Source organism: Linepithema humile, chromosome 4 (assembly GCF_040581485.1).
Source record: "Linepithema humile isolate Giens D197 chromosome 4, Lhum_UNIL_v1.0, whole genome shotgun sequence".
NCBI classification, from domain to species: domain Eukaryota; kingdom Metazoa; phylum Arthropoda; class Insecta; order Hymenoptera; family Formicidae; genus Linepithema; species Linepithema humile.
The window spans coordinates 21,455,973-21,477,721 of NC_090131.1; the positions used below are offsets into that span (position 1 = coordinate 21,455,973).

Below are 21,749 nucleotides of genomic sequence, written 5' to 3' on the forward strand. Positions count from 1 at the left end.
GAATCGCATTATGTTATCGGTCGAATTCGACGTGTACACGCGCTCGGAATATTCCTAACTAGCTTGGAACCGGCTGGAAAAGACAGAAAAAAGTTTAACCCAGTTTCAGCAGTGGCCATTTTGGCTCCGTGACAACAGTCCTCGTCCCCTCAGTACTTTCTACTTCCGTAACTAGGACCACCGACGCGGAATAACTTTCGTTGTTGCGAACTTTGCGATTAACGATTTCGTGAAGTATCGCCTGAAGCGGATCACGCGGAAGGATGGATGTGTCGGTCGAACAGCTAGGATTCAGCTGTCGGAAAAAATATTTCTTACCGTATCGTTTTCCCCGTAATTTCGTACCGTTGTTTTGTTGTGCGCACTAAAATCGCTGCAACGTTGTAGAATAAAATTTTTTTTCTCGCTCCGTTTTCGCAGAATCGCTGCAGGCAATTAATTATGCCCGGTTGATTTCTTTCTCTCTCGCTTAGCTTTTTCATAAATATCTATATATTGTGAATTCAAGATAATTTTCGAATTTATTTATTTTTTCTGTTATTTCTTTTACTGTCGATATTTGCTATTATTGCTATTAATTTTGTGTACTTTATTATATATTTTTCTTATTACTTTTATTAAGCAATGCTTGTTTGTTGTTGTTATTTTACAGTAGTTTTCAAATGGTGTATGTTATTTTGATTCTACTTGTGTAATTTTTGTATTTATTCATCGCACGTCTGAGTTTTTCTCATTGCAAAGCGTATAATCTTTCTTTCTCGTCATGCTTACGTACATCTTCACTTTGTGTGCTTTGCATTCGCAGCCGGCGTTATTCAGGAAGATTACCAGAGGCAGAGTGCCGCTGCACCTGGCCGCTTATGCGCTTCGATTCCTCAAGGCCAGGCTTATGCTATGCACGACGCCAGGCTACGGAGTCTTATTTTAGCCTCCAGGGTCGCGATTTCACCCATAAATCCGGGGATGAAGAGCCACGGCACGCGAGCTGCTCACATCGATCTCTTCGAGTTTACACTTCTACTTTTGCCGCGTCCGCTTCGTAACGATGTTCCAATCAAATTTCCAGTTCCCCTAGAACCCGAGGATGTTAATGCCACTCACTCAAGCATTTTGCATTACTTTCTCGTAACTTTGTATACGCTCACTTTATTATGCAAAACTCGTATCGATCTTCCTAGTGAAATATACGAAGTAAATTTCACGCGGTTCGGTTTTTTTTATGCAGTTTTTGATGCAAATATGCATACCCATCGAAACTTGATTATTTTATCAAAAGTGAAGCGTACAAATAGGATTGCGATATAATTTGAGTACTTATTTTATTTTATTAGGATATCTTTTACCGAACACGCTTTTCCATTATATTTTCGCTCTCAAACGTATCTTACTTTGTTAACGCGTGGTAGAACTATCCGGAAAGCGCCGGTATAATCGAGACTTAATGGCCCATGAAATAAAACGGATCGCGCGGGACGTTGACGGCGAAGGCGTGGGAACCGGTAATGACGTACTCGGATTTACCGAAAAATGAGAGCGTCGAGAACGGCAAAAAGGATATAAAAAAGAAGACAGACGCGGAGATTTGCGGAAGGAATACCGGTTTTGTGACTGCGAGCGTTTCCGGCTTCTTATTGAAAAATATCAGGAAGGAACAAGATATCGCCGAGTGTTGCGTTTCTGATTGACGAGAGGATATAAAAGGATGGTCAGGCCGGGCGAGAGCGGTGGTTGCGCTCGCCTGTTAGGGGTAGCGGTCGGTCGGTCGGTCGGTCGGTCGGTCGATCGGTCGGTCGGTCGGGTTGGTTGGTTGGCCGGTTGAAGGGAAAGCAGACAGCAGAGTATAATGGCGAGGCTAACGAATGGTCCCGAACGACCGCAATTGAGTTCTAAATTTAACTTGGTGTCAGAGGTGGATTCGCCGTATTCTAGGATTTCGCGGGAGCACCCGATCCGATTCAATCCGAATTCTGCTTCTCAGAAATCTCGTGGACCATCAAACCACTTATTCCCCATTCTCCAGCAGAGCCCCCGAGCGGGTGCACTCACTCGCGTCGCACAATGGTGCGGCGGTTCGATCGATCTTATTATTTGACCAAACGAGGGAGCGATTATTCGCCCTTAAGTATCGAACGGACTCGGTGTACCTTCTGCGAGCGCATACGTTAGGGCGTTCTTCGCGGCTAAATTACTTGCGGGGAAAGTTTCGCGGACCTTGCGCGAACGTAGACCGCAAAGCAAACAATGTTTAAAGGATTGACGTAACTTGGGAAGAGTCTCTCCGGAACTTTATGCTCCCGCTGAACTTGAAAGCACTCGCAATATTCGAACCGAGACCGTTTATAGTTTATTCAAATAAATGGGATAAAAAGAGTTTTTACTAGTTACGAAAGGTTTTCAATCGTGTATCAACGAATACTGCGAACTTGTTCGAACCTAAAGCGAAAATAAAACAGAATATTTATTGGAAGATATAAAAAAGTGAAGAAGAAACAGGATGTTACGGAGCGATATTAATATCTTCAACCAGAATGTTGATACGTGGACTTTGCTCAGGAACTTCAGGTTTCATGCTGATTCTTTATACACGCGCAGTGGGCAGAGTTGCGCAAATTACAGCGCCCAAGTTTCGCAAACTTTTCGACTGGAAAGACGAACTCTCCTAAGGCGCAAAGTTCATATTTCACCGAGAATGTATAAGTACGCACGTATACATATTGTTCATACGCATACGGGAAACATTGTGCGCGATAGGTAAAATAAGAATGGGGGAGCCGTATAGATCGCGAAAGTCACGTTCCTCTTTTCCTTCTCCTTTTCCGATAATAGGAATTGTATTCACGTTACGCAGTCACGGAGGAAACTGCAAGAGGACGAGCAGGGCATATCCTCGGTGCTTCCCGAAACGGGCCACGTCAACGAAATCGCGCAAACATCCGCGCCACGTACGGCATGGAGCGTTTTCTCTGTCCTGCGACTGACACATTTTCGCTCGGCGCATATCTCGGTATTCGTACAAACGCGTCCGGGATAATGGCGTTACGATGACATCGTATATTATTTCCGCGGGAGAGCGATTGTTCACGGTGTTTGACAGCATCATGAATCAGAAATCGATCAAAGGGCCGATGAACGCGCACCGTGCGATGAGCATCGAAACGTCTCTCTCTCTTTCTCTCTCTCTCTTTCTCTCTCTCTCTCTTTCTCTCTCTCTCTCTCTCCAGCGAAACTTTTTTCTCGCGGTTTTAATCCCGTTGTCGCGAGTGAACGCGCTCTCATTCGAGAATCGTTTCTCTCCGCGACAGCCGGATATGATTCCACGGCCGGATATCGGATATGTACACACATAGAATCGGGCGCACATCGGTGACTTTACTGTACGTGTAGCTGCGCCGAGGAGAAGGAAGCGGCAGGAAACCGGCAAAGGAGCGCCTGTACTTACTTCTCACGGGCCGCAAAAGGGCACAATAAAGCGCGATATTAACGCCGCGAGCCGTCGGGCTGCAACTAGGATGCAATCGCGTTTCCTCATCCTTCCCCCTCCCCCCTTCCATCCTCGTCATCATATTGCTTCCGCTTTTTTGGTCTGATAGAGACGCGTTGTTCGTCGCCTTTATTGCAAGCCACGTACCACGAAACCCACGACGCTTTCAACATTAAAGGTCCGAACGGCGCGGGCGAAATCGAGCATGCCGTTGGTACGCCGTAATGAAATTATCCTCCTTCCGAGGCTGCTAAATACAACTAACAGTGGATCCTGGCGGATCCTGGAACTCGCTGTGAAATTACTCGCGCTTCCGTTGCAGCTATAATCTCACATAACTTTCTTATAATCCCACGGTTAATCCGTAATTGCAGCCACTCGATTACGTAATTCTGTATTAAAATTATATCTAATGTTATTGTAACAGCAATAGAGAAATGATTTATTTCGCTGCGGAAGGCAACGATAACCGTCAGCATCTTCGTATTTAAGCCTAACCGAATGACTTTGACCTCGATTCGAACTGGCACACATTTGTCTCGCTCTTCGTCGACTATCTTGAATTTGATATCCTTTATTTCAATCGTCATTTCTCTCCGGATCTCGTATATAAAATTCATCCGTTTTCGACATGCCGAATATATCGATCAGCTCTCTCCACGTGGCAGGCGAACGTGACTGCAAAGCCAGCATTTATGACAGGTAAGATGCACTTTCATGAACGTCATACGTTTCGGTATTTTTCCCCCGTTCTCGAGTACATCGGTTACGATTCTATTGTATTTCCCGGCTCTCTCTTCGCTCCCCGGTCTTTTCTATTCCTCCGCGTTCTTCCCTTATTTGTGCTCGCACATGCACTGAAATCCTACTTTCGTCCTTCTCTTTCATAAATTTCTCGACGCGCGTTAGGTCGACCTTATTTGTCAACGGGACGGTCTCGTGACGCTCGACCTACCTACGCGGCTTATCTCAGCTGTTTGACTGGCGCATTTACTTACCCTCTCCCGTTCGAAGGGATCGGGGGATAAGACGCATTTGAAATAGACAATAAATATCTTGGGATAAATCCCCATCGATAAGGGCAGACACACGGATATTTATCGCGCCGTGCGGACTGTTCCGCTCGCGCCAAAGCACCGTTGGTTCTCTATCTTATTGTCGATTTCCGTGCACCGGACGTCCGATTCGCCGGGCGGCTTCGCACAGTCGGATTTGCGCTTCGTGTACACTCCGATCATGCAAACCCATGCAGATAAACACAGTTGCAGAAGAAGAGTTTTCTACATAAAACTTCCCGGATGCGCGCGCGAAACTGAATACTTGATTGCATGAAGCGGACGAGTCACTTTGAAATATTCCAGAAGAGTGGAAAACTATACGAAACATTGTGAAATCTCGTCCAACACTTTAACATGAAGAGTAGAATAATCAAGATTTTATTTTCACGATTTTGTTACAATTTTTTTATTCCTCTTCATCCGCTTATTCGCTGTGTGTCGATCAATCGATTAATGTTTCGAGGACGCTGAATTCATAAATAGTCCGTTTTTAAGATAAGCGTGTTTGATTCCAATGTATTTAATCACCGTCCATGCATATATCGGAAGAGTTGTGATTTAATTACGCTGCTACGGAATACGTATGAATATATATTTCTAGTGTGAGATACACAATGAAAAATGCAACATATTCAAATGATGGCGCGTATAATCTACAAATTACGCTTATATGTAGAATCGCTGTATTGTAATGGAGAGAGAGAGAGAGAGAGAGAGAGAGATTTTTTTTTGCGATTAATTTTTCACTGTATTCCATACACACCTCGCGGATATCAGCGAGGTTTGTATGTGTTTTTCCGTGTATCAGCGCTAAAACGGGAGGGTATCCCTTTTCGTCGTGCTCTCGTATATCTCGTCGGCGCACACACGCGACCGGCGGTTCACACGCGGGATATTAATTTCGATATCGAAATCAGATAGTGCAGCCACGGCGCGAAGTGCTGGGAGTTTGGACGAAGTTTCGATTCGCCCGCGATCCATGGAAATGAGATTCGCGCAGTAATACCGATATCGTTGCCGGGAGTATCTCTCGCTCTCCCCTCCCCCATTCGGCGTATAACGCTGGTAAGCGGCGACGGTTGGTGACGCGGTCGTGTCGAGTTATTTCACGGAGCTCGACAGCGAGCCGACGACAAAGTTGATATCAATTCTTCGCTGTGACTTGAGGCGATTCTCAGATTGTCGCGAGAAAGCACTCTTGATTTTCCTCAAAAGCGGTTTAATATCCGCCATGAAACTTTTCTCTGTTTTATAGTCGCAACTTTAAACACGATAGCCCGAAAAACCACTTTGCCGCGTGTAACCGACGAAGGATAGCCTCGGCAGTAGCATCGGGCTTGACGGTAACGTCAAGAGAACGTAGAGTTATGACATCTTGAATTTCAGACCATAAATGTGTGTGTAGGAGATGACACGTCAACTCGAATGATTCATTTAGTGACTGTGTTTCAACAAAGAGGCGCATCGATATCCACCGCTCTCGGTCGTTCTCGGTCATTCTTGTCGATATTCCTTCGTGTCATCTCGCAAGTAACGCGGCGTTATTGATGCCAAAATTGTTCGCTGCGGCAATAATCGACGCGCACTACTAATCCCATTCGCTTTTGCAGCGTTTCGATTGGACGCGATGCGAAAGATGATTAGCGGTTACCGTGGAAATGTCGGCGGTTGACAATTGACGCATTATTATCGACGACCTACGGAACGGATCATGTGATCTCCGCGATATGTAACCGCTATGAGATTTATTGTTTGTCCTTGGCAACGTCGCTTCAACGAGAAATTAAACATTGCGAAGTTAAAGACTCGCTTCGATGTAATCACACGGAGAGAATCATTCGCGTGACGCGGACGAAAGAGCGCGTAGGCGTGTAGGATTGCGATATAACAGTTTATAAGTCATCGCTACAAAGGTGAACTGAGCGGCAATTTGGCGGAATTGGATATTCGTGATGACACGCACGCAACTTGACGGCCTCATCACCCCTTCGGTAGTAGAATTTACGGGAGAGATCGATAGCTTGGAAAAGTCTGAGACGCATACGAAATAACGAGCGATCGCAAAAATTTACCAGACTTTTGTTAAACGGCTATTTTTCTTAGCAACAAGTGTCCCATTTCTCTTACGTCGTGGAAAAATCTTGAATATCTTTGTGTCGCGCAAGATGATCAATCATTCTTCCAATATAAATAAAACCGGATGGGATCAACCTTCATTCATTGTCAATGCGTGCGTGCGTGCATTTTTTTTTTTGGCATTTTAACTCTCGAGAAAGGCGGACGACGAAAGATGATAGTCAGGTTAATCTTGAATTGTACTATTATCGGGCGATTGAAAATACGTGACATGCTTAATGCACAAAATAGATTAATACGAAGAACTTTAACTTTCGTCAATCGAATTTTTATAGCGGTGGCGCGGGGTCTTTATCGAATTTCAATATGCTGCGCTGCCGTATCGATATTTCATCGAAAAGAGTTATTTCTTCGGTGTGAGAAAATACATCGCCGCTGCCAAGCGGTTACTCTGATTACGCCCTTTGCTTCGTGTTTTCAATCCGCAGTTACAAGAATATTTATTTGCAGGCTCGGGCTAAAACCCGCTCTATCGACAGGATTCCTCGCCGTTTGCGTGAGCGAGAGCGTGCAGGCAGGTGTGGAATAACGAGTTTTGAAATCGCACAGACCGGAAATCCGCGCAATCTTACTCTATTCGTATCTGACAGTGGCGTATTATTATCTCTCTGTCCGTCACTGCTGTAAATTCCGCCACTAAAAAATGTATCGGTATATATTTGAAATATAAACTTTTATTTATTCATTGTCACACAAATACGTGAAAACGGATTAATTCTTTGGCGCTGTCACATTCACGTTGAACTAGAAGGATAGATTTATCGATTTTTGAATAAAGCCGTGAATGTAATTGTCTGGAAACAATTTCATTTGATTAAGAATAGGTCATTTATGATTATGAATAGCGCTCGCTCGCATGACAGCATAATAAATCGGTAGAAAACTCATTTATCTGGGTCATTTGTCTAAAAGTGAATGTAAATTAATAACGCTTTCGTCTTTTTCTTTTTTCCATTTCGTAATACAGTTCGTCATCCGTAGGGATATATTGCGACAGAAGTAGAACCATCAATACGTTATCGTTGACGAAGTTTTTACTCTAAGCGAGATTGCAGCGTCACAGCACACGGACACTTCTGCCGGCGTTATTAATGTAATGACACGTCGAGCTATAACAGTTGTTCCATCGCTTGACCGAAAATCGATCAAGCTCGAGGATCTAAATTTAACATTTCGCTATTCCCACGTCGAATCTGTCGCCACATTTCCTACCGCAATGTTAATCACTGATTATTTTCAATTATGTCATTATTTCTCGTCAAACATAACATCTCATTTATTTTCCGGCAATTTACCTGTCGCCTGCTGTCGAAAGAGAGCCTCTCGAAAAAAAACAACGAAATAAATGTTTTCATAAAAGAAGTCACTGCATGCTGCACAATATTGTTCATACGTCAGAGAAGAAGCGATTCATTTCATTAGTAACAGTATTTCTGGCTCATCCGATAATTAAGTGAACGAATTACGAGTCGTTAAATAATCATCTAATATAATTTTCTTATTAAGTAATAAATATATGCAGCTAACGATAATTAAATGAGGAAAATTGTTAAATCAAAAACGTCAAGCGACGAACAGAGAACTTCTACTTTATTTGCGATGTCACATGTTTTGTTTTTGCTCGATATTGCAGGGAAATATTTTAAACCTTCAATGTTCTCTCGGCACCGTTCTTCTGTTCGTTAATTTTACACGCGTCTGTTAAGGATTACTGCATCGTTGCGTTATTAATTGTCTTAAAATCTATTACGGGAAGCTTAGGAAGAGGGGCAAGCGCCTCAAGCTGAGCGCCGAGCTGCTGTGTGTGTGTCACTACGGATAATGGAAGGCAGGCATCGTCAGAATACGAAGAATACATAATGCATATTTAAGTACGAAACGGAAATACGAAACAACACGGGTGCGGCGGTTTCGCTTGACATCCCGTCCGCGATATCATTTCGAGACAATTACGTTCCATCAAGTACGTGCCTTAGGTTGACCTAGCTTCTTGATTTGTCACGGATTAAAAACAATTTCACAAACATTCGATTACAAAACAGAAGCATCTACAATAATAATAATATTAATTATGAAATTAATTCATGGCTGCGCCTCTCGAATACGCAATTGTTTCACAGAAGCGTATCGGCTTTTACATATTTAGTCGACAGGCCGTTTATTACAGCCATAAAATCCACTCTGAAACATGCACGACAATTATGCTGCATGGCAGTATAAACGCTGAATTAATGCCTACTTTGGAATCAGATAGCTCGAAGCCCAATGCGGCGTAGTGTGTCGAAACGTTATCGAATATCATGCGAGCAATGCAGAAATGTGACGCGAGGAAATTTCGTCCTATTTCAGAAAGTTATGCTTCCGTGAAATTATAGAAAATTTCAAACTCTATAAAAAGTGTCAATAAGTGATTGATATTTGGATTTCAGAAAATATTTTTGTATTAAAAGAAAATTAAAAAAAAGAAAGAGAACGATATTCGATTGCGAATCTATACATTGTACTGGTTTTGTAGAAACATCGATATGACATTTAGATATTTCCGCAAAATTGTTTATTGCGATCCATTGTATTGGGACTCAACTTTAAATGAAATCAACGAGGATTTAATCGAGATGCGTAATCATCGGCATTGTTAATACCGCAAATGAAATCGCTTCCGTGGATGTGAGCCATCGATAATTATCGTAATTAAAATCATACGTGCGAAATGATACGAATCTGATATGATTAGTTCGTCGATGTAATCACGAATTTTTATTTATCCAATAATAATATTTGCGCAAAGTAAAATGCGATTTCTGCGATCGAATTCAAATCGCGGCGTAATTTTGATATCAATTTGTGTAAAGTGATTAGCGCAACGTTTTTCTCGAATAATGTTCGTATTTGTAAAATGAAGGAATTAATAGCGTTTTGTTTATTGAAGCGCAATAACGAACGTGGTAATCATAATCACTATTATGAATAAATTAAATAATAAGCTGTCATTTAATTTATTTATAATAGTGTTTGGGAGTTATGGGAGTATTAATTGAAATGTTCGAAATCAAATTTTTATTGAAAAGTAGGCTGAAAGAAAATATATTTAGAATCTTAAATTATCGCGAAATTTAAAAGACTTTCATCGTTTAATTATTTACCGCGTCTTATCGGGAACGACGATGTATTCTTGATCGCTTTTCGCAGTCCCCTTCTCTTTGCCCGCCTAAGTAACTTCTGTAATGCCTGCGGTAATTCAAGTAGAATGCGGTACACGAGTCAAGTTTCTATAAATAGGCTTTGTTCGATAAAGTCGGGACACGAGGGACTGCCAAGTTCGCCGATGTCGTCGGTTAAAAATCGTGACAAGTATCAAGGGCATGTTTTCCGTTACTCCGCGAGTGAAAAATAGCGCAAAATTACGGGATTGGGTTTAGAAACATTGCATGAACGATAATAAAATTTTATTCCTCCATCTTAGTAGCGGATTTTTCCACTGCATTATGGCTCATATTGCTTACATCAAGTTGGAAGAGAAACTGAACAAAAAAACGCAGTAAAACATTTTGCAAGAAATTTCGCGTTTACGTAATTCAAAGGAGATTCGCGTGATTTACGTCCTTATTGTAAGTGGGCGATAACTCAGGTGTAACTGCCGGCCATCACGAAATTAAGCGGCGCTTCCACTCGACGCCGCTATCAAAAGCCTTATCGAGCGATGGGCGGTGTCGAAAACGTGAAATTCCGTGCGATCGGCAGTCTTTATCCTAATCGATTTCACGCCAACGTCAAGATATCGATCCTGCAATGATATTCTACTCCATGGAAAAGGATGGACTCCTGTCGTAGAAAAGACTATTCAACGTTCGTCTCTTGGATTCGACAACAATGCTGCATATACAATAGACAATAGATCGTAGCGGGATAACAATGCCCTTCCGCGGAATGTATCGCACGAATCGTTACCGAATGTCCATGTACATATAGCTGATCGAGGGTGTTCCTTTCCGTTTCGAGGTTCGGCACAATATTTCAGATTACAAACGGCCTCGCGCGGCGAGATCCCGGAAGTATCCGCCTCGCGCAAACGCTCGACGCGAAGGAACGCCTCGGGCGCGCGATCGCGCAAGTTCGAGGAGCAGAGAGAAACCGAATGTGAGATATTCGCGCGTTAATCCTTCTACCGGCACGAAAATGACAATGAGCCGCGACGGACAATGGATCCGGAGAAGAAAACAATGCCGGAAGAGCGGGATGGCGGAGGGGTATATCGAGCGCGCGGGAGCGAGCCACCACGTCGTCGTTCCGACCCTCCTATATGGTCTCTTTGTGCGGACAATTATTCGACGTACAATACTCCGCTAATACGTTTCGAATGAAGTCGATGGGGTCTTTGCACTTGCGATAGTAACGCCAGCGTGAGCGTCGCGTCGCGTCGCCGTTCGGATATACTTAATTAATCGCACGCGCGAGGCTATATCGTTGAACGCTCGACGAAGCAGCCTTACTCTGGCTTCAATTCGCCTCGCTCAACTTTCATGAATGAGAACCTTTGTTCTTTGCGTACGCGGCATCCCATGTCTCGGCATCTCGTACGTTGGACAACGCGCCGACCGAATTGCGAGTGTTCCGTGTCTCACACGGAAAATATCGAAGATTCGTTTAAAACCGAGACCACGCTCAAAGAAAGTACTGTGCGGGCGTTCGCGTGCAGTATAGCAGCGGAGCAATTTCTTCGCGCTATCGCTGTGGTGAGTTCTAAGTGGCTTCTAGCACAAAATGGAAAAGTTTTAGCAGTCAGACCGTTGTGTAGATCAAACAGACCCACTATATTAACTCTTTGTTCCCCGGTGAAAGTATTAGTGGGCAAGCTCACGAGTTCTCGGATTTTTACGTGCTTACGGCGGACAACAATGGGGAATCTTGACTCCGCAGAAAATTAGTTTCGAACATTGTCGAAGGAGCAAGAAATTCGCCGGATCGTCGTCGTTGGATAATACGGTGTCGGGTAATGCGCTGTTAGAAATCCAGTTGAAAAATAGAAGTCGGGCAATCGCAAAGGAATTCGTCATAAAAATTCCACATCGCTGATTTTCTGTGGCTCAGGTATCATACGTAGCCGGAAATTTCTTCTTCCGCCACTTCCTACGTATCTCGCAGGTTTAAGTATTTATTGCCATCTCCGGCGGAGATCGAGCACTCTCGGTCGCGCGATACTTTATCTCGCGCTCGTTCGTAACGCGCGGCGGCATCATTATGGCTGTATTCGGGAAACGTATAGGTGTACTCGCGGCACACGCCTATATCGGGGGTGCACGACCGCGAGGCGCGCGCCCGTTGATTATTCTATATATCGAGGTGTCCTATACTCATCCGAGCGGCGGGATGCACAACGCGACCGTTGATAATGATAACCGCACACGCGATGACGACGACGTCGACGACTACAACGACGACGACGACGACGACGACGACGGTGGCGGCGGCAGCGTTTTACTATTTTTTACGACACACAAGAACGCCAGATGGAGAGGATGACGTAGAAAAAGAAGAGCGCAGGTGAGAGAGAACGATGAGAGGTAGTCGTGGCCCGACACGACAGGTCACGCGAAGCTAAAATTTCATCCGACGACACAAAAGCATTTCAGCCGTGATCTCCGCCGTCTCTCTTTGTGTTCACGTTCAAGCGGTGTTTTTGGGAATGCGGCATTCTCCGCTGGTCAGACACGTATTATGAAGCTGTTTCTCAGACATATTTTTTACCATAATGTTGCTGTAAAACGTTTATTCTTAAATAACACGATTCTTATTTTAGTATTACGAATATATTCGATTTTATAATAAATATAATCTTCGTCAATTTCTGTCGTAAAAGAGGCTACCGGAGAGGCTAAAGATAACTGCTATCTCTTAATCGAACTTGGAAAGTTCAATGATGTTTTCGACGTCTTCAGCTATTTGCGACGCAGAACATTAATACAAAAGGCCGGAGTTGTGGGAATAAGCAGCAATTCGCCCGCGCAACATGTACTAACGCTTTTATGGTGTGGAAATAAATCCGTTCCACGCGCCCGTTATAGCTTGTACACTTACAATCGTCGCCTGTTGGATTATCGTCGTGTCTGATTCTCAATATCAATTATTAATTTTGAGAAATATTTATTGACAGATCTATTGGCAGATGCCTTTTCTTGGAATTCTGATTAGAGAGACGTCCGATATGTTTGATAAGAGATCAATATCCGTTTTTGTAACGATCATTTCTCTACGCATTCGATGTAATCCGACTCCGTAATCTCGGTGTCAATCACTTTTACGGTGAGATGTCAATCAAGCGGCTATATTCCGTATCACGGGCAAGCGTGGGATGATACATATCTCTACATGCTCGCTCTTTATTGAGGCTACAAAAGTGACGACTTAAAATTTGCGTTTTATGAACGGGCGTTACTCTGCGCCTTGCTTCCAAAACCGCCCGGACACGCGTGGAAAACGCGCGGTTATACTACTAACACACATCTTTCAGCGCATTAAATGAGGCAGAGTCGACAACGCGTGCGGCTTGTAATAAATTATAAAACGTGGCAGTAATGTGCTAGTCTCGCGACCGTTACGACGCGTGAGTGCGCTCCGTGATTTCGACGCTTGTCTCGTAATTTGTTGACGCATGTTCCAAATGTTAACCGCGGCGTGTCACAACAAAATCTTGCGTTTCATGAGCTCGTGACAACCGCGAGAACCATTTGACAAAAATCAATCTCGACAACTTTGCCTTTATCTATAAAAACATAACACATGTCAATATCGCTTGTAGTCGGAAATTTATTTCATGTAGAATTTCTACCTTTGTTAATTAAAGATTAAATATGAAATACTAGAATATTCTATTTCATGAAATTGTTTTATCTTTAATTATTTCTCTAATTACTGAAATCTCGTTTACTCTATATTTAAGATTAAACTTTTCGGTTAGATTCGGATGTCGGCTAATGCATATATTTACTTTCTTTATGAGTAGCAAGACCTTTATCGGGATGAGGTGAATAATGAAGCGGATTTAGAGCTGTTTTTTCGTTCGTTAACTTCTAACAGTCCGTTTTAGCTTCAATGTTTCATACATTGTCTGTACCTCGACGCATATTTCGTGCTATTACTCTCGCACGTCTTCACGCCGACAAATGCGAATGCAAGGGGAGAGGTTCTTACACGGTGACTGTTTGCGCGACTGTTACATCGTGCAAATCCGCAGCAGCACGCACATATACGATTCGAAGTCTCAGCAATTTACGACGATAATTCCTGCTTTTCGTTGGCGCAGATAAGCGGCGATAAACCTTATAAATGCTTCAATATGTTCTCTTTTATGCTTAAATTTATGCGAGTTCTTATATTACATGTACATATCAGGAATCGTCAAAAAGTTTTGTAATTTAATATGATTCAAAGTATATATTAAATATTATTTTCATTACGATATCTCTAAAAATGTTATATATTTTCAAAATTGTTCAGACATTTTGATTCAATTATTTTAAAAGTTTCTGCGTTTTTAAAATTCTTTTATATTAAATTGTAGCGAATCTTCACAATAAAAAGACTAATTGATGAAACAATGAGAAAAAGTAATAGGAAAAATAAATGAAAATTACATTTTCAATTAATGCCATCTTTTTGTATATTTATTTTCACGATAAATTCGTAGAAAGAAAGGTATGCAAAGACTTTCGAAAGAACCCGAGTTTTCGATATATCGTCTTTAAAAGTTGGAGTCATACTGAATATCGAAGATGAATGTTTTACCGTATATATACCTATCAATCTGTAGAAGACATTATTGGCTCGTACAACATTGATAACGAAGATTTGAATATTTGATTTGATCACAACAATTCACTAATTGGATGTCGTTATTATTGAAGACCTTTAGATACCGTTCTGACCTGCGGTAGGAAAAAAAAGAACGAGAATTAGTCTTAAGAGGATGATGGAGCATAAGGATTGATTAAGTGGCTAAAGATCGACCTCGATATGCCGCGTGAGGAATATCAAGACTGCCACGGCGCACCGGGGAGCGCAACATATGATGGCGTGCTGCACAAGCGAGCGCGAGAGTGACTCGGGCCTTGCGAGGCCGCGAGGCAAAGTAGTCGGCAAGTTGGTTTAATTGAGTTAGGCGCGGCGACAGTAATCCATAACGGGCACACACAGGGGAGTCGAGCGAGCGGGCGAGCGAGCGAACGAACGAACGAACAAGCGTGGGCGAGAAGCGTTGAGAGACGACGGTCATCGGCGGCGCCAGGTTGGGGAGAGGGCGGAAAGGTGGAGAAATACCGCGGCGGTATTTCCCTCCCCTCGCGTGTAACGTGTGTGCGAGGCCTGGTTTAGCTTCGATTATCGATACGGAATGCACTTACGGTGCATAATGCACCCACGAGGCAGCACACGTTCGCCCGCAGTCAGGCGTATCCGGGTGTCCGCCCGCTCGTCCGCCCGCGGGCCCTTAACGCGTTATTTCACGTCGCGTATGTACGTCATTCCGCTCGCTTTTTACCCCTTTCGCAACTGACGTCGGCTATAATCGTCTATCGTGCTGTACATGCCGCATCAGCACGCCGGGGATTCTCGATTGAATCTTGCGCCGCAACACCGAATGAGGCACATCGTAATATTTTCGCTCTTGTCGAGTTTCTAAAATAAACTGCGATGCAGGGTAAAATAGGATATTCTCGTGATGCAAGTCATTTTGTAATAAGTTTTTTTTTTTTACTTAGGAAGAAAATAGATAGCTACGTTTTCCTCGACGCAGCACGGTTAACACGACGTGCCGTTTAGTATCACAAAAATCCGAACTTTTAGGAAATAAAATAACTCTGTGCTTTTTATTTAATTCTCAAACAATACTTGACATATCGATTTTATCAATCAATCAATGTTTATTAAGTTAAACTTTTTTCTGCATTTTTATGCTATTAAAAGTATCACTATTACTACTATTACCAAAAATACCTGAAATATAACGCAATATTCAGTTCACAATGGACCTGGATGCGGTATAAAATAGATTGCCCAAGAGGGCCAAAGTAGATTGACAAGGGTTGAAAAATTACGACAGTATTCTCTATATCACGAAAATACCTTATTTTATCCTGTATCTTCGTGCCCTATATATCGCGGTATTAAGGTTATATCTTTTATAGTGTTGTATAACAAGCGGTCGTGCAGAATGAAGATCGATGTTGCCCACCCCGGTGGGTGCAGCAATTTACAACTTTTTGAAACTCCGAAAGAATCCTTTTTTTCGAAACCTACTTGACGTAACGTAGAATCCTCAATTATCACGCGATCGTCGCTGATAACGGATCGCCTAGAAGCAGTATCGTTAGTATCGTTAGTGTTACTTTTATTACTCTCTATACTTCGTGTTTTTCAACTTTTTATTTATGTATCTCGTTTTAAATCGAGGAGGGCACGTCCGAGTTTCACATGCGTGCCGTTACTTATTGTCACGTTGGTGCATCAGCACCGTGACGCGATGACCTGATTATCGCGTATTAATTCTCTCTTTGGATAAACCTCGTGAACAATGGTAGGCGTGTGCCGCACCCTTCCGCGGGTGATCTTTTAAGAAATTAACTGACAACGATTCGCCGCGCGCCGTCCCCCCGCCGTTTTCTCGGCAACCGAGCGTCGCCGTCGAGGATATTGCGGAAAAAGATATGGGATTTGGGCACCCTCGAGGATTCGCAGCTACGAACGAACTGGGTCGCGAGCACGGAGCAATACGTCAAACATATTCACGCGACGTAGCTACGGCGCACGGAAATGCGTGCACAGGATAACCCGAATTTGCATAAGCGTTAAGCTAAACGAAACGTGCGCCCGCGCGCGACGTATAAATACCCTTCCGGGTTGTCGTCGCGTGTACAAGCTGGCTTTAGTCGCGCCGGCCTCGCGAGACTATTAGCCATCTTTCCCTCGAAAACTGCTGCATGTCGTTTCGCAAGAGATTAGCACGCGGAACTAATTCACTTTTCCGCATTACGCACATACGTTAACACATCTTTTCTCACAACGTTTTAATTAAATTGCAACTGGTCGAACAAGCGTGTCCATCTCTCGACATTTTGATTCTCGCGTTTGTATTTTTGGAAATTATTTAACGGGGAAGAGCAATCACTGACCGAATCTAATTAGCGAGCTAGCTCGTGACCCGCCGCTTTCCTACTCCATTTCTGCTCGGCGTGCATCTAACTTTGACAATAACCCGAGTGTAATACTCGCCCGGAATCAGGGACGGCGACGTGTTTCTCGGTATCTTCTTGGATCTGGCCCGCTTTCAGCCGGGCTGTTGTAATCTTCACCGCTCGTAATTGATCCAATAAATACGCGATTCTGGGCAAACAATCAGACAATATCCAAATCGGTCGCGCAGGAAATTTCGATGTTTCCCGATGCACGGTTATTGCGTAATGCGCGACAAAAGCTTCTTTTGCGCATGACATCACACTCGAATCGCGGGGCGATTTTTAATTCTTTTTTTTTTTTTTTTTTAATAAATTTGTCGGGCATTCGCGCGCACAACAAACGGCTGCGATTACGGGTTGAAAAAGTGGGGAATACAATTGGCTTCGTTTTTAATAATGAGCGCTCGATACTATCGGGATAAATTCGTTTTTTGCTATTCGTATTCCGACGCGGCGCGATTGTCCAGAGATGCGTATCAGCCGCTTCAGGAAATATCGCGCGCGGCTACGCCGCGACGCCCGGGCGAGATATGAAAAATGCGAAACGGCTCCCGGGCCGATGCGAATCCTTTTACAGTTGACGCTTTTCCGATGACGTCGCTGATAACGCCACGCCGACGATAATACCGGAAATGGCATCTCCCGGGGTCGATCCTGTTGTCGCCGCCGCGACTGGCCAATTCGCGAAACACGTTATTTGAACGCGCTCCGCGCGTGAGGGAAAATCCGCATTTTCATAAATTCTTTTTTCCCCCGCATCCGACGCGAATTCTCAATGGCACGTATGTATATATGTGCGCGAAACCGGGCGGAATTATGGGTTGCGACACGTCGCAGACGGGAACTCGTTCGTGCAATAACGCGGAGAAAAAACGATAAATTTGGAAAATGTTTTAACCCAATTAGATAAGTTAATGATACGTTTTATCGCGGGGGCACTCTCGCTGAGATAAACCTGCCATGGATACGAAAAATAATAATAATTATCCATACGTAGCGTATATTTAGGCGAAACTTTTCGCTGAAACGCGCTTTTCGGGTATTAGCGGAATAACTGGCGCGGCACGCTCTGCTCAAGTACGAACACACAACGCCGCGCAAACACAAGCCGCGTGGCTCTGAGCGGCTTCAATGTGCACTTAGTGAAATGAGAATTAATAATTTCCGCGACCCGTATATCGCCTGTGTGTGTGTGCGCTGGCGCAACGATGTCTCACCGAAAAAATTTGCGATATAGAGCGCCGGCGATAAGGACCGGACCGGACCGACGCCAGCTATACTTTTGCCGCTTTGGACTTATCGCGCCGGTTGTTATTCGCCGGTTTGGCGTGGTGGTCATTATCACGCTCGCGGAATGCGGATAAAGCGGGAAACAATGAACCGGCGCGGGATTTGTGGTGATTTCTGTATTGTAGTTTCTTTTTGTCAGCTTCGCCGGATATATGACTCGCGCATGCAATGAGCAAAGCGAGCGAAATTGCCTTCGAGAAATTTGTCAGAATCGTTCTGATGAATTAATTAACGAGTTTCATCGGTATATCTCTATAAATTTCTCGTATTCATGAGCAGTAAATAAACTGTGTCGATGTTTTCACAATTCTCAGCTGACGCCGGCGCGCGATCGATCGATTATCGAAGAGCAATTATCACAGCGCGAGCGATCAACTTCTCATTTACTCGACATCGTGGAGCAAAAAAAAAAAAGATTTGACCGGCGATTGATGAGATTGGACAGTACGGGCGCTACAGATATACGAATGGAGAATTTTTCGTAACTCTCGGATTAGTGAGCATCGCGCGTTGCCACCTCCGGAAAAAACGGGAGGTAGGAGAGGCACGGTGTGGTCGAATTCAATAAATCTCGCCCGGCGATAGTTTCGATAAATGGTTTTGATACGGAACACGGGCGGACTCCATCCCGTAATCCGCTATAACGTGCCTGGTTTTCGGCTTGTGACATCAATGTCGTTGAGCCTCTTCGAGCACAAAATAGAATATAGGACGGCGCGATTGACACGAATTCCTTTCAACGACACGCGAATACGCGAATACTGTCTCTTTCTTTCTTGTCTGCTTATCTGGATGAATTTCTCTTGTCATGTCTCTTATTTCATTACCCCTTCCTACGCGGCTAGCTAAATTAGACATAACTTTGTGATAATCATCCGCGTGATTGTAATGAACAAACTTTATTTTCTAACAAATATAATATGATAATGGCTTTCCGAATCGTCGCAGTTGTTGGTGCGAAAATACTTTATTTTTCATGTCGAAAACTATTCGTTTATGTCGAGACATTAAATATACACCGATCTCAAATTGAGATATTAATAATATACTAAAATTAAGTGCATTTATCTCACAACGGAGAATCAGAATGTACAAATTAGGCAAATATAAGAAGGAACAGCGAGAGAAAAAATATTAAGACTGAGACTTAAACCGGGCGAATGTTTTTATTAAATTACTATTTTCTAATCTTTATAACATTTTCTGCATAACAAGAATTAATTGTTACATTTATACAATTTTTTATTTATTCTGATAGTTTTAAAATAACGATGATACATTTAATATTTATTGAAACTTGTTAAAATTGATTCGGATCGCAAAACAATTAGTATTATGTTCTCTTTTCTCAATTTAGATTTACAATTCCTATTATTTCTTAATCCCAATTTTTTTATAAACTTTTTCAAAGTATCGTGGATTATTTATAATAAAAGACTCTTTACAATTTTACAATATCAGAAATTATGAAGCGTATGTCTGATACTTGCGGTATATAAAATATTAATACTAATTTGTAAAATATCTATTTTCTTACTTGATTATTTTATTAAATAATATTTTTGAAAGCATATGTGGGTCGCGCGGAGGGCATCGATCCGTACTTGCTGGATGGAGAATTAATATCCATAACTACCGCTGCGTTGTTCATGATAAATGTAATGAAAAATGGCAATCTTTGTTGAATATGTCAATGCATTTTCTCTCTGATATTTGAGCGCAACGTTAGAGAGAGAGAGTGGATCTCGTAAAAAAAATGTGCATCAACATTTATGTATATCACTCCATTGATGCGCACAGTCGAATGGGATTTGTGATCACTGGTGCTAGTCACTAGATTAATCCTTTTGATGAAGCAATAATTGGTATGCAATCCTGTCGCTGTTTGCCTTTTTTTTTAAATAATTTTGTTGCACAGAATTCACTACGAAAAGCGGTTATTGAAAATTGCGGTAAAATACAACGCGGAAGCTGATAAAAATTTTCCGCTAATACGCGAAGCTTGCGAGCGAAGTGCAATATCGAGCGGAAGTACTTAATGGATTTCTGGCGCACGAAAGAACTGGGCTAAGAGATGCTTTCTTCCGCCGAAGATATTTAAGGGAACGGACATCATCGCTGGATGAAGCGGTGATGCTTAACGCAGTGACTCTACCGCGGAAATACAAATCCCCTCTACAGATGTTGCTTTTAACTGGAGCGGAACATGATAATGGACGAAGTGTTAATTTCTATGTTTGAGAGGATGAATTGGTTTGCGGCACTGAGTGATGCGCTCGATCGAGTCCGAATGATGATAAACTCGTGTATGACGTCAACGATTTCAGATTGTTTCGAACGATTTCGAGACAGTGCGCGAGCAAGGGAGAGGACAATTTCCAATTCAATTATCGAGAGTTTCACGGGTCATTCTTCAATCGAGGAGTTATGTCCACGATCATGCCTACATTATACAGTTGTGTAACATTTTAATATATGCATAAATCAGATGCGTGTCGAGTTTCTACGAGAAACATAATTAGTCTGCAATGAATAATCATTAACGTCGCGTGGATTGATTTGCATGGATATGCGACTTTCGCCAATCAACATCGCGCGCAAAAGAGCGCGGTGGGAAAACAACTCAATGCACTCGGATAGAATGTTGGAAAAAATCTGCGCAAGCGATTTATGGTCGAAGATATCAGCCCTGGCTTCCCGCTCATTCTGTCGCGTGTTATTTATTTTGTCACTTTACCATATTTCGTAGTGGCGGAGCATGATTTGAGGGTGACCGTTCGCGAGCCCGGCGAAATTTTATGCAATTCCACCGGTCTCGCTTTTACGGCGGCACAAATTTACTTAAAATTCGGAATAGAGCCCGACATTAAGTGCGGTTAAACCGCATTGTGGCCTGGCCATACAAGCCGTAGGAATGGCAGCATTTCGTCGCCGTCACATACCGTGGTCGGCTGGTATTAACAAAAGAGTGACACGAAGCGTTTTCGTTTCCGCTTAAAAGTATTGACGTGAAGTGTTCGGTAAAACGAACGCCGCTTTTGACCCGCTTTTCTTTCGTGCGCTTTATTTTGGCCGAAGGCGACAAGTTATTGCCGATATTATTGTCATATTAATGTTGTTTGTTATTATATTAATTATTTAACATATTTCTCTCTTTTCTCAATCAACCATGCACTATGTAAGCAGTCGCTAACAAGGTGTCTCTGTGAATACTTTTGTGCGCTTAACGTCTGCATTTTCTTCTACGCGCCTTCCACTTCGCCTTTGTGCATTAACTTAAAGAGACTCTAATGCCACTTTAGCAACGCCTACTTTACGTAACTTACGAATAGTTTTGAGATAGCGTAAGCAGTTAATTCCGCCGTACATTCTTCGCTCTTCGGTGTTGTTAAAATATACATCTCTCCGCGAACGATGCATAAAGATCCTTACGCGAGGAGAATCGCCCAGAGCTATGTAATTTCTAATTCAGTTAACAATTTCGGCAGTTAGGATCTAAATTTAGTTAGAATCGTTTCACATTGCGAGTTATAAATTTTCTCACGGAAATATATTTTG

General features: G+C 42.9%; 1 protein-coding gene across 1 annotated transcript in view; it reads left to right on the forward strand.

Moving 5' to 3' along the window:
* The window catches only part of shg (shotgun), a 139,385-nt gene that overhangs the window by 100,420 nt on the left and 17,216 nt on the right, over positions 1–21,749 (forward strand). The gene's annotated exons all lie outside the window — the stretch shown is intronic.